Here is a 10017-nt window from a genome sequence, read left to right on the forward strand (position 1 = left end):
TGGACTCTACCCTCCCCCCACCACACTCTTAAACTAAACTCCCTTTTGAAAACTTGTAAGCCAGTCACTTCATACCTTTATTGCCCCTCATTTTCGATAGTCAATGTCTAAGTTGCCCATACATATGTACCTTATATAGAGAGGGGATAAGCTTGATCCTTGATGTGAAGTCTCCTTCCCTCTCCATTGATCTTTTTAGCTACTACATCCATAAGTATAGATCAAGTTTATAAACTTGTAGCAATTTACACTTGTTTCCTTTATCAAAGTTTGTTTTTGTTTATCTTCCTCTAGTCTAGGTCTGATCCTCAAGCCATGAGTCTAGGTCAAATGGGTACCATCTGCAAGTTTAGGGGTTCTTGTGCATCTCTCCTCTCTTCATTCAGCTGGATGCTTCACTCTCAGCTGTAGCCTTCCATGACTATGTTCTTGCTCATGGTCTCAGTAGTCCTGAGGTTTCACCACACTTTGGATCAAACAACCCTTCCTCTTCTCTCTCTCATTTCTAGTTTAACAAGCGTCTATGGAACATGGTTGAGCTCACCCCATATCTTAATTGCTGCCTTTCCCCCTCTTCCACTCACCAGTAGACCAACATGGTCGCCAGCGAGCTTACATGCCTGCTCATGTGTTCCGTTTGAATTTCAGTCTTGGAGGGGGTTTTGTCCTGAAGGGACTTGATTGCTTGCTTTGATGGCTTCCTGGTGAACAACTTGCTTATTCTTGTAGTAGCTAATCAGTTTGCATTTTTGTTTTTCATTTTTCCTTCTGATCTTTCCTTCAGGAAGTATTTTCTGTTGCTCTAGGTATTCCAGGCTGGTCTGCCTGTCCTTTCAAGTGGGAATGACCCACCTCAGAAGCTTCTGGATGGGGTTCAGGATTCCACCTAATGTCCTATACCCTACAAAGGCTCTACAAGAAGCCTCTTTCACTGGGCAAGTTCTAGAACCCTTTTTAGGTATTCCAGTCAGTTATAGGCTGAAGATAGGCTAACAAGCTTTCTGTAATCATGTTTCCTTACATTCCTTTCTATTCCACTCAAGTGCCTATTTTACAATAGTAGGCAAGGGAAATTAGTATTCATAAGACAGTCAAGCATCTTACCATTATTTCCTTGATCCCTGTATCACTGAGCCCTGTTGTTTCAAAGGATATTTTTGATATGCATAAAGTGGAACCCAAAAGTAGAGTCCTGGTGTGGCACTGTGGGTTAATGCACTGGACTGCAAGGTCGTTTGAACCTCAAGGTCAGCAGTTCAAGCTCACCAGCTGCTCCTCTGAAACTCTATACAAGGTCGCTATGAGTCGGAACCAACTCAACGGCATTTAACAACAACAACTGGAGAAATTATATGTGTGTATATGGGGAGTCCTGGTGTGGTGCTGTGGGCTAATTAGCTGGACTGCAAAGTCTTTAGAGCCAGAAGGTTGGTGGTTCAAGCTCACCAGCTGCTCCCTGGCAACCCTATATAGGGTCGCTATGGGTCAGAACTGACGCAACGGCACTTAACAACAACAACATATATATTACACACACACACACACACACATATATACTTTGTTTTTTAAGTGCCATTGCTTATTCTACAGCATCACACCAGGAGTCCTTACTTAGTTTGTTGTTGTTCTTGTTAAGTGCAGTTGAGTCAGTTCTGACCCATAGCAACCCTGTATAGAGTTTCTGATGAGCAGCTGGTGAACTTGAACTGTTGACCTGGTGGATCAAACTTACTTTGCAGTCTAGCGCCTTAACTCACTTTAGAGGCTTGTAATTTTACTCTTTACTCCCTTGTCAAAATGACCTCTATTGCAGTTTTTTTGTTTCCACTACTTTCCCTGTCATCTGTTGCCTGTCAAGACAATGCCTTCATTAAATTAGCACAATCAGTAGCTAGCACAAGGAATTTAACTATTTTGTGGATTTGTCACTCCTTCTCTTGATCAGTGCAAGAATTCAGCCCCTGTTGTTGTTGTTGTCGTTAGGTGTCATCGAGTCAGTACCTTCTCATTCTTGGGTCAACCTCACTATTGTTGCCACGCTTGTGTGTATCAATGCTGCCACTTGGCCAATCCATCTCGTTGGGGGTCTTCTTCTTTTTCTCTGACCCTCCACCTTACCAAACATGATATCCTTCTCCAGCGACTCGTCACTCCTGACAATATGTCCAAAGTATGAGAGATGAAGTTTGGCCATCTTGGCCTCCAAGAAGCACTCTGGCTGCACTTCTCCCAAAATGGATCTATTGGTTCTTTTGGCAACCCATGGCACTTTCCATATTCTCCTCTAATATCATAACTCAAAGGCAGTCACCTGTTTTGGTATATCACGTAGTTCCTCCTCTATCCTTTAATGATCGTGTCACTTATAAGTGAGGCATGCCTGCTAAATCATGGACTTTCCTGAATTATCACAACACCCCCAAATTCCATGCTTTAATTGAACTCAAATCAAAATGAAACCAAACCAAACACACTGCCACTGAGTCAATTCCAACTCATAGTGACAGAGGAGAACAGCTCCGTAGGGCTTCTAAGACTGTATGTCTTTATGGGAGCAGTCTCATCTTTCTCTCAGAGAGTGGTTGGTGGGATTGAACTGCTAACCTTGTGGTTATCAGCCCTATGCTTAATCCTCAGCACCATCAGAGGAGAACAGAATTGCTCTATTGCTAAGCAGATTTATCCTATGGTTAAGTATAAGCAAGATTTTTAATAGCATGCTCCTTTCCCCCTAAAACCCAAAACCATAACCAACACCACTGCCATTGATTTGATTCCTACTCATTGTGACATTATCAGACTCGGAGTAGAATGGTCCTGTAGGGTTTTCAAGGCTGTAGATCTTTATGGAAGGTGACTGCCACATTTTCCCCCCATGCAGCAGCTGGTGGGTTCAAAGTTCCCACCTTTGGGTTAGCTGCTGAGCACTTTAACTCTTCTCTCTAGATTTTACAATCTCAGGCTAGGTTACTATATGAAAAAGTCAAGTGGAACTGTTCATTTGTGAAATAATGCCTGATATTGGAAAAAAGTTTAAACATAGATTACCTCTGAGTAATAATTGTGGTTTTGAAGCTTGGTTAGCGTATGTAAACCTTATTGTTCCCACACTGCTACTTCGGAGCAACATATAATTTGTGCACTTTACTGATATCAACACTGCATTTGGAAGCCCCAAAGTAGAGATTCCTCATGACTTTGATTAACCATTTGACAGCAGGTCAGGTTGGTCCTCAGTGTGGCCATCTCATATCCATTCCCCATACTGAGATCATCAGCAATAGCATGATGAACTTCCTGCAGTTGCCTGGCTGGCAACCAAGGTACCAGTTGTACTTGGCTACTGGGGGAAAAGGAGCTTAAAGTTGAGTGGACACCAGCGAGCAGCACACTGACAAACTCAGACCAAAGAAAGTATGCCTATAAATGTGATCAGAGGATGCTCTGCAAATTCCCCAATTAAGATGAAGGAATAATATGAGATATAAAATAAAAAAGAGGTATCTGATCTAAAATAGGAGTGGCTGAATTAATTTTACACATAGATTTTTTAATTTTCCCATAGATTCCAGATTGTTGTTTAGGAATCAAACATATTATTAATGTTTTATGGTTAGGCGACGACTGTAAATCCATAACCAAAGTTTGTCAATCTCTGTGTTAGATTTCCAGGACATAATGTTCTGGGTCAGGGAACATTTAAGAATCTGTTCACAACAGTAGCCATCAAACATGTCATCAGCATGCCATTGCTTTGAGACAGTCATATGAGCCCTTCGAAATTACAAACATCTGTAATTATATGTGTTTTACTGTGTGTCCATTTGTATTCATGTAGCCAATAATGTTAAAGGTCATGTTTTGCTTTGTCCCACCATTGACTCACCTTACTTACTGTAATCAATCCATGAGCTTCAAACCCTGATATTTTCATGCTCCCTCATTCAAATGACATTTTGGCTTCAATAAATTTCTTTAATTGCCTTTAAACAGGGTTAGAGATTTTTTTTTCTCTACAACAAAACAAACCAATAATTAGAATACAACATTTATTTGCATTTCATTTGATCATAGACACAAAACTGTATTCAAGAATGGCATGCTCTCTCCACCTTTCAGTATGGTTCTGTCCTTCATTTGAATTAGAGTTCGGTTTATTGTTTCTGATCACATTCCATCTAAATCTGTTTTCTTCTGTTCTTGTTGGTTGTATATCTGTATCTGTCTATCTGTCTATCTGTCTATCTATCTATCTATCTATCTATCTATCTATCTATCTATCTATCTACCTAACCTATATCTATACCTGTATCTCTATCATCTGTATCTAGTATGCTTTATACCTGCACTGTGTTTCAAATGAACAACATAACCACAATGACAGGGTAGGGAGAACTAACACAAATAATTTTTTAACACAGTATGAACTGTATACAAATACACTCTGGTTACTTATTTTTCACAGTGGTGAACAATTGAGCTTTTCCAGTGCTTTCCTGGAGGGAGAGCAAGGAGAGCAATGGCCACAGAGATGCAGGTGGGGCAGGCTTATCCTGGCTTTTAACTCTGATCACTATTGCAGTAACTGCATTTAGAGAGCAAATGCTGAGGTCAGCTGCCAGTGAGCCAGGATCTGATTTACATTAAGGATTTGCAGGTAGAGCAGCAAGCATGTCCAGAGTTTGGAGTTTTCTGTTATCTACTACCCTTGGTGCCCCTTAGTCTTCTTCTGGATGGTGTCTCATAAACTATTGTGTCACTCTCCTTATTTTGCCTCCATGGTTAAATGGATATCCTCATAAGAAATTGGAGGACTAATCAGTACTGAAATGAGACTAATCATGGCGTGATACATTGTCTTCCATATCAATGAGTGATTCCCTCCACACACAAAATTCCAATTTTAGAGAGGTCTTTGGTGGCTTCATCAAAAGAGAATCTATCATTTAATCTGCCAGTGTTTAAGACAATATTATTCACAATTCCCAAATGGGTAAACAAAATGTATATACATGCAATAAAATACTATTAAACCATAAAAACAAATGAAGTCCTGAAACATGGACAAATGTTAAAAATTCAGTGCTTTAATGAAATAAGCCAGACACAAATGACAACGACTGTATGATTCCACTTAGAAGGAATACTGAGCATAGGCAATGCATAGAGACAGAAAGTAGACTCGTGATTACCAGGGCTGGGGGAATGGGGAATTGCTGCTTATGGACGGAGTTTCTGTTTGGGGTGTTAAAGAAGGTTTTGGAAATACGTAGTGATGTCAGTTGCACAATATTGTGGATGTGATTAATGCTCTCAAATCACACACTTAAATGGTTAAAATGAAAAATTTTACATATTTCTACCATAAATTTTTTTTAAAAGAACATCATTTCAGATATCAAGGACCAAACAAGATATTTTTGGATGGACAAGGTAGACTTTCTAGTTCAAGCAAAGAGACAAGTAGTTAATAATATTGCTTGGAGAAAAGCCAAATACTGCTGGACCACATTCTTTCCACCTCCCCAGAAACTGGTCCTAAGGGAATGTTTGGGGCATAGAACAATTACTAAGCACCAGTCTCCCACAGGATACCCAGAGTGTTCATAGCAAGGCTACCTGGGAAATAAATAGATAGGCACATCTTCTTATAACCCAGGTCTGGGGACCCTAAGGGTTGTTCCAGAGGTCCTGATGTTAATGAGCACAAAACTCTTATCTGCAGCCCAGCTACCTTGGAGTAAAAAAGACTTGATGCAGTTGAGGCAGGCTGGTCAGCCATGAGCCCGCAACTATGCTTTTTGCTCAAGGGAGGGATAGCCTTTGACTACCCAGACAGCTTTTCCATGTTAATTGCCATTGATGTAGAGAACCGAAGAAGAGGCACCAGGTCATTGGTGATGGTGGTTAAAGTGGGCATAGGCAACCAGGTAAGCCTTATAACTGAACAAATAAGGCTACAAGCACTGACGCAGCCCTTGTTCCCAACAGCAAATATTGGCCCAGCATGGCCTAGGAGCTGTGAGGAATATGCTTCTAATTAAGATAAGGTCTTCTTTCCAAAGAATCCAATCACATAGGGAAGAAAAGACTTAAGCGTTTGACAATTAAAGAATGACAAAAACTTGATACTTGCACTGTGGGGAAGGAAGAGCAATACAAACTCTGTCTTTCCAACCAGAAGACTTCCCAAGGCAGTCTATGAGAGTCAGTCAGCGAGGGGTACAGAAAATAGGTGATGGGTCGGGGGAAAGTGGACAAGAGAGTGTTTGGGTAGGCTAGGGTTTGGATGATTTAGGCCAGACCCACTGTTTAAAAAATAAGTGTTTTCCTTAACACAGAAAATCCCAGAGTGAAGATTTTATGATAGCCTTGAATTTCAGACTCTAGCCAAAGTGGGGAGACCCAGAAAATTGGGCATCCTGAAAAGGGTGCCTGTGCTTCATTTGAGAAATTATTTCTAATGGATTGATTATTTACACCAAGGTGGGAAGGTAAAATGTCAACTAATTTCTTGCTCTATATCAAAGAAACCCAACAATTATTTCACTATATCAAGGTACAGAGCAGTCCAGTACAAAGATTTTAGATTTCTAGGCAGATGGGCTAGGTGGGAAATGTGTGTGCAAGGTTGTCCACAACACATACATGTGTGCGTGTGCACAAGAATTCAGGGAAACCAGCTCTTCGTTCTATGGTCCTTTGCAATTCTTTCACTTCCATAGTTTCCTGACTGTAAAATGGTTGGATTTTGCATTTTCCAGTGTTCCTACCTTCATTAAGGAGCCCTAGTGGCACTTAACAACAACAACAACAACAAGTGGCATAGTGGGTTACCTGTTGGACTGCTAATTGCAAGGTCCACAGTTCTAGTGCACCAGGTGCTCCTTGGGACAAACATGAGGCTCTCTGCTCCTATAATGATTTACAGCCTTGGAAACCCTAAACAGAGTCGCTATGAATTGGAAATGACTTGACAGCCCTCAGCCACCACCAGTCTGCCATCATTCATTCTGAATGTCCCTTTTGTTCCAGGCATTATCATAGGAACTGGGCAATCACTGTGGTGAGCAGAACACAAAGGGGCCCTGACTTCCTAAAGCTTTCAGTCTGGTGGTGAAGGTGGATTTAATGAACTAAATAACATAAATTATAGTGGATTGAATTGAAGATTAATATGTGTAGTATTTACCAGGCTTTAAATTCAATTTTGTACTTGCGTTATAAAAAGGTATTTGGGAAAATTTTTTTTTTTCTTTACTTTGAATGGAAAAAGAGATTGTCTACATTTTAACAGGGCCATGGTGGTTCAGTGGTAGAATACTCGCTTTCCATCCTGCAGACTTGGGTTTGATTCCTGGCCAATGCACTTCCTGTGCAGGCACCGCCCATTTGTGGAGATTTGCCTGTGCTATTTACTGGGTTGATTTCAGTGAAGCTTCCGGATTATGACAGATTCAGAAGGCGTGCCTAGTGATCTCCCTCTGAATATCAGCTAATGAAAACTCAATGGATCACAGTGGTTTGGTCTATAACTGACCATGGGGATAGAGTAGGAATGGCAGAGCATTTCAGGTTGGCCCAGAGGTGCTTCTGAAGAAAGGCCTGGTGATCTGCTTCCAAAAAAATCATTCATTGGAACCCCCTGTGGAACACAGTTCTACTCTGGCACACAGATAGAGTAGTCATGAGTTGGAAGTGACTCCACTGGCAAATGGTTGATAAGAACATCCATCAGACTTTGAATGTGTCCAAGGGACAGTCACAGTCAAGATTCTCATTGTACAGATGGAAAAACTGAAACAAGGCCATTGCTTGCACAGGCACCCCATCTAGGTTTCTGTGGGAACAGGGCAGGTGTGTCTTTCTCACTCTTCATAGCAAGTTTTCTGTTATGCTAATACTTTAATATGTATGTTACCTTTAGTCTCTTCTTTCTTCAAACAGTGTCTTTTGTTCTTTATTATTAGCAACAATTAGATTAACGTGCAACCTTTTTCCCTACATCTTTTCCACTATTTAATGATACTGTTTCATCAATCATATTATCTTCCTTAATTTATCTTTGTCTTCTTTAATAAGCTGTTGTTGTTGTTAATTGCCATCGAGTCAGTTCCAACTTAAAGCAACCCTGTATAGGGTTTCCGAGGACAGCCTAGTGAATTTGAACCACAGACCTTGCAGTTCAAACTAACCTTGCAGTCCAGTGCATTATCCCACAGCACCACACTTAACCTTCTATTAACATGATATTCCTTTTCTTGTAACTTGCTAAGACAGAATAATGAATTTTTTATACTTTCTACTGTCTTCCTCCTACTCCTCCCTTTTATTGCTTAGTTAATCCATATCATTAGAGACGACTGAGTTTATATGCCATTCTGTCATCTTAATCTCTACATTCTGATTTTAACTCTGCAGTGAATATATATGTATATATGTTTACGTTCAATGCTCATCACTCGTCTTTTTCCTGAGGTTATTCCAGCCCTCCTTGATTATCTGAAGCTCATCCTTAGAAGAGTCCCCAGGGGAAGTTCATAGGAACAATATGCTCTGGATTTCATGTTCAAAGCTCTTTGCATATCATCTTTAAGTTTAAAGTACAGCTTGGCTGTATATAAAATCCTTGGCTCACACTTTGCGTTTTTTAGTTTCTTTTCTTTTTTTAATGTTTTATTGTGAATTATGTGATAGTTTACATGGGAGAACATTAGCTTTACATTCATTGTATCATATATCATTTCATTGCCATGGTTACAATCCCCTCCATGAATCATCAACCAACCAAAGGGTATACCCTGCAAGACTGCCCCCCGGTCATCAGCGCACAGCCTCTCTCCCTCACTGGGTCAAAAGTCTCCAGCCACTTCTTCTTTCCACATCATCATCTCTGCCTCCATCTCTGGCATCACTGCTTCTCTGGGTAGGGTCCCACTCTCCACTCTTCTCCCTTGATGGTCCCAGGGACCTCCGCTCCTAGACTGAATAGTCAATCACTCCCCTCCTTTGCTACAAAATGTCTACCTTTACATTTCCAACCCACACAATCAGTCCTGATAACAATTATTCATTATTGTATCACAAGAGACCTATCCACATTTCCTTTCATCAGCCCCACACAGACAGACTGGATACTACTCAGTGGAGATTCCACCTTCCTCTATGCCCTCTGTATCTAGGTTCCCTCTTGAAATCTTGTAAGCCAGTCACTTCTTGCCTTTGTGCCCCCCCCCCCCATTTTGGGTGTCAATGTCCAAGTTGCCCATCCCTGTCTACTCTGTGTATGGAGGGGTGGGAATGATCCTCGCTGTAAAGAATTGTTTCCTTTTTTGAGCTACTGCATCCATAGGTGTAGGTCAAGTTTATCAAATTGTATCAGATTACTCTTTTTATCCTCTTCTTTCTTCTTATAGTTGAGCTCTAACCATCCAGTCATTGAAGCCAGGTCAAGTGGGTATTATCTGCAAGTGTGGGTGTTCTTATGCATATCCCTCTCTTCTTATCATCTGGATGCTTCACTCTCCACTCTAGTCCTCTGTGGCTATGTCACTGACTCTGGGCCCAAGAGTCCCCAGGTCTTGCCACACTGCTGGCCAACCAGGTCTCCACCCGTGTTCACAAGAGTCTATTGAACGTGGTAGGGCTTAGCTCACAGCTTCATTGCTGTTTTTCCCTCATTTCCCTTTATAAGTGACCAACGTGTTCACCAATCAGAGCATGTATTACCATTGAGTCTTAGTCTTGGAAGGGGGTTTGCCCTGAGGGGACCAGACCATTTGCCTTGATGTCTCCTGGGCAAGCAACTTGCTTGTTCTTGTAGTAATCAGTCAGACTGCTGTGATTATTTTGTATTTTTTCTGTTGGTCTTTCAAGAAATATGTCTTCTGTTCTTCTAGCTGCTCCAGGCTGGTCTGCTTATCCTTTCAAGTGGAAATTTCCCACTTCAGAAGATTCTGGATGGGGTTCAGGATTCCTCCTATGGTCTTATGTAATGCAGAGACTCCACAGGAAGCC

This window comes from Chrysochloris asiatica, unplaced genomic scaffold (assembly GCF_000296735.1).
Source record: "Chrysochloris asiatica unplaced genomic scaffold, ChrAsi1.0 scaffold00054, whole genome shotgun sequence".
NCBI lineage: Eukaryota > Metazoa > Chordata > Mammalia > Afrosoricida > Chrysochloridae > Chrysochloris > Chrysochloris asiatica.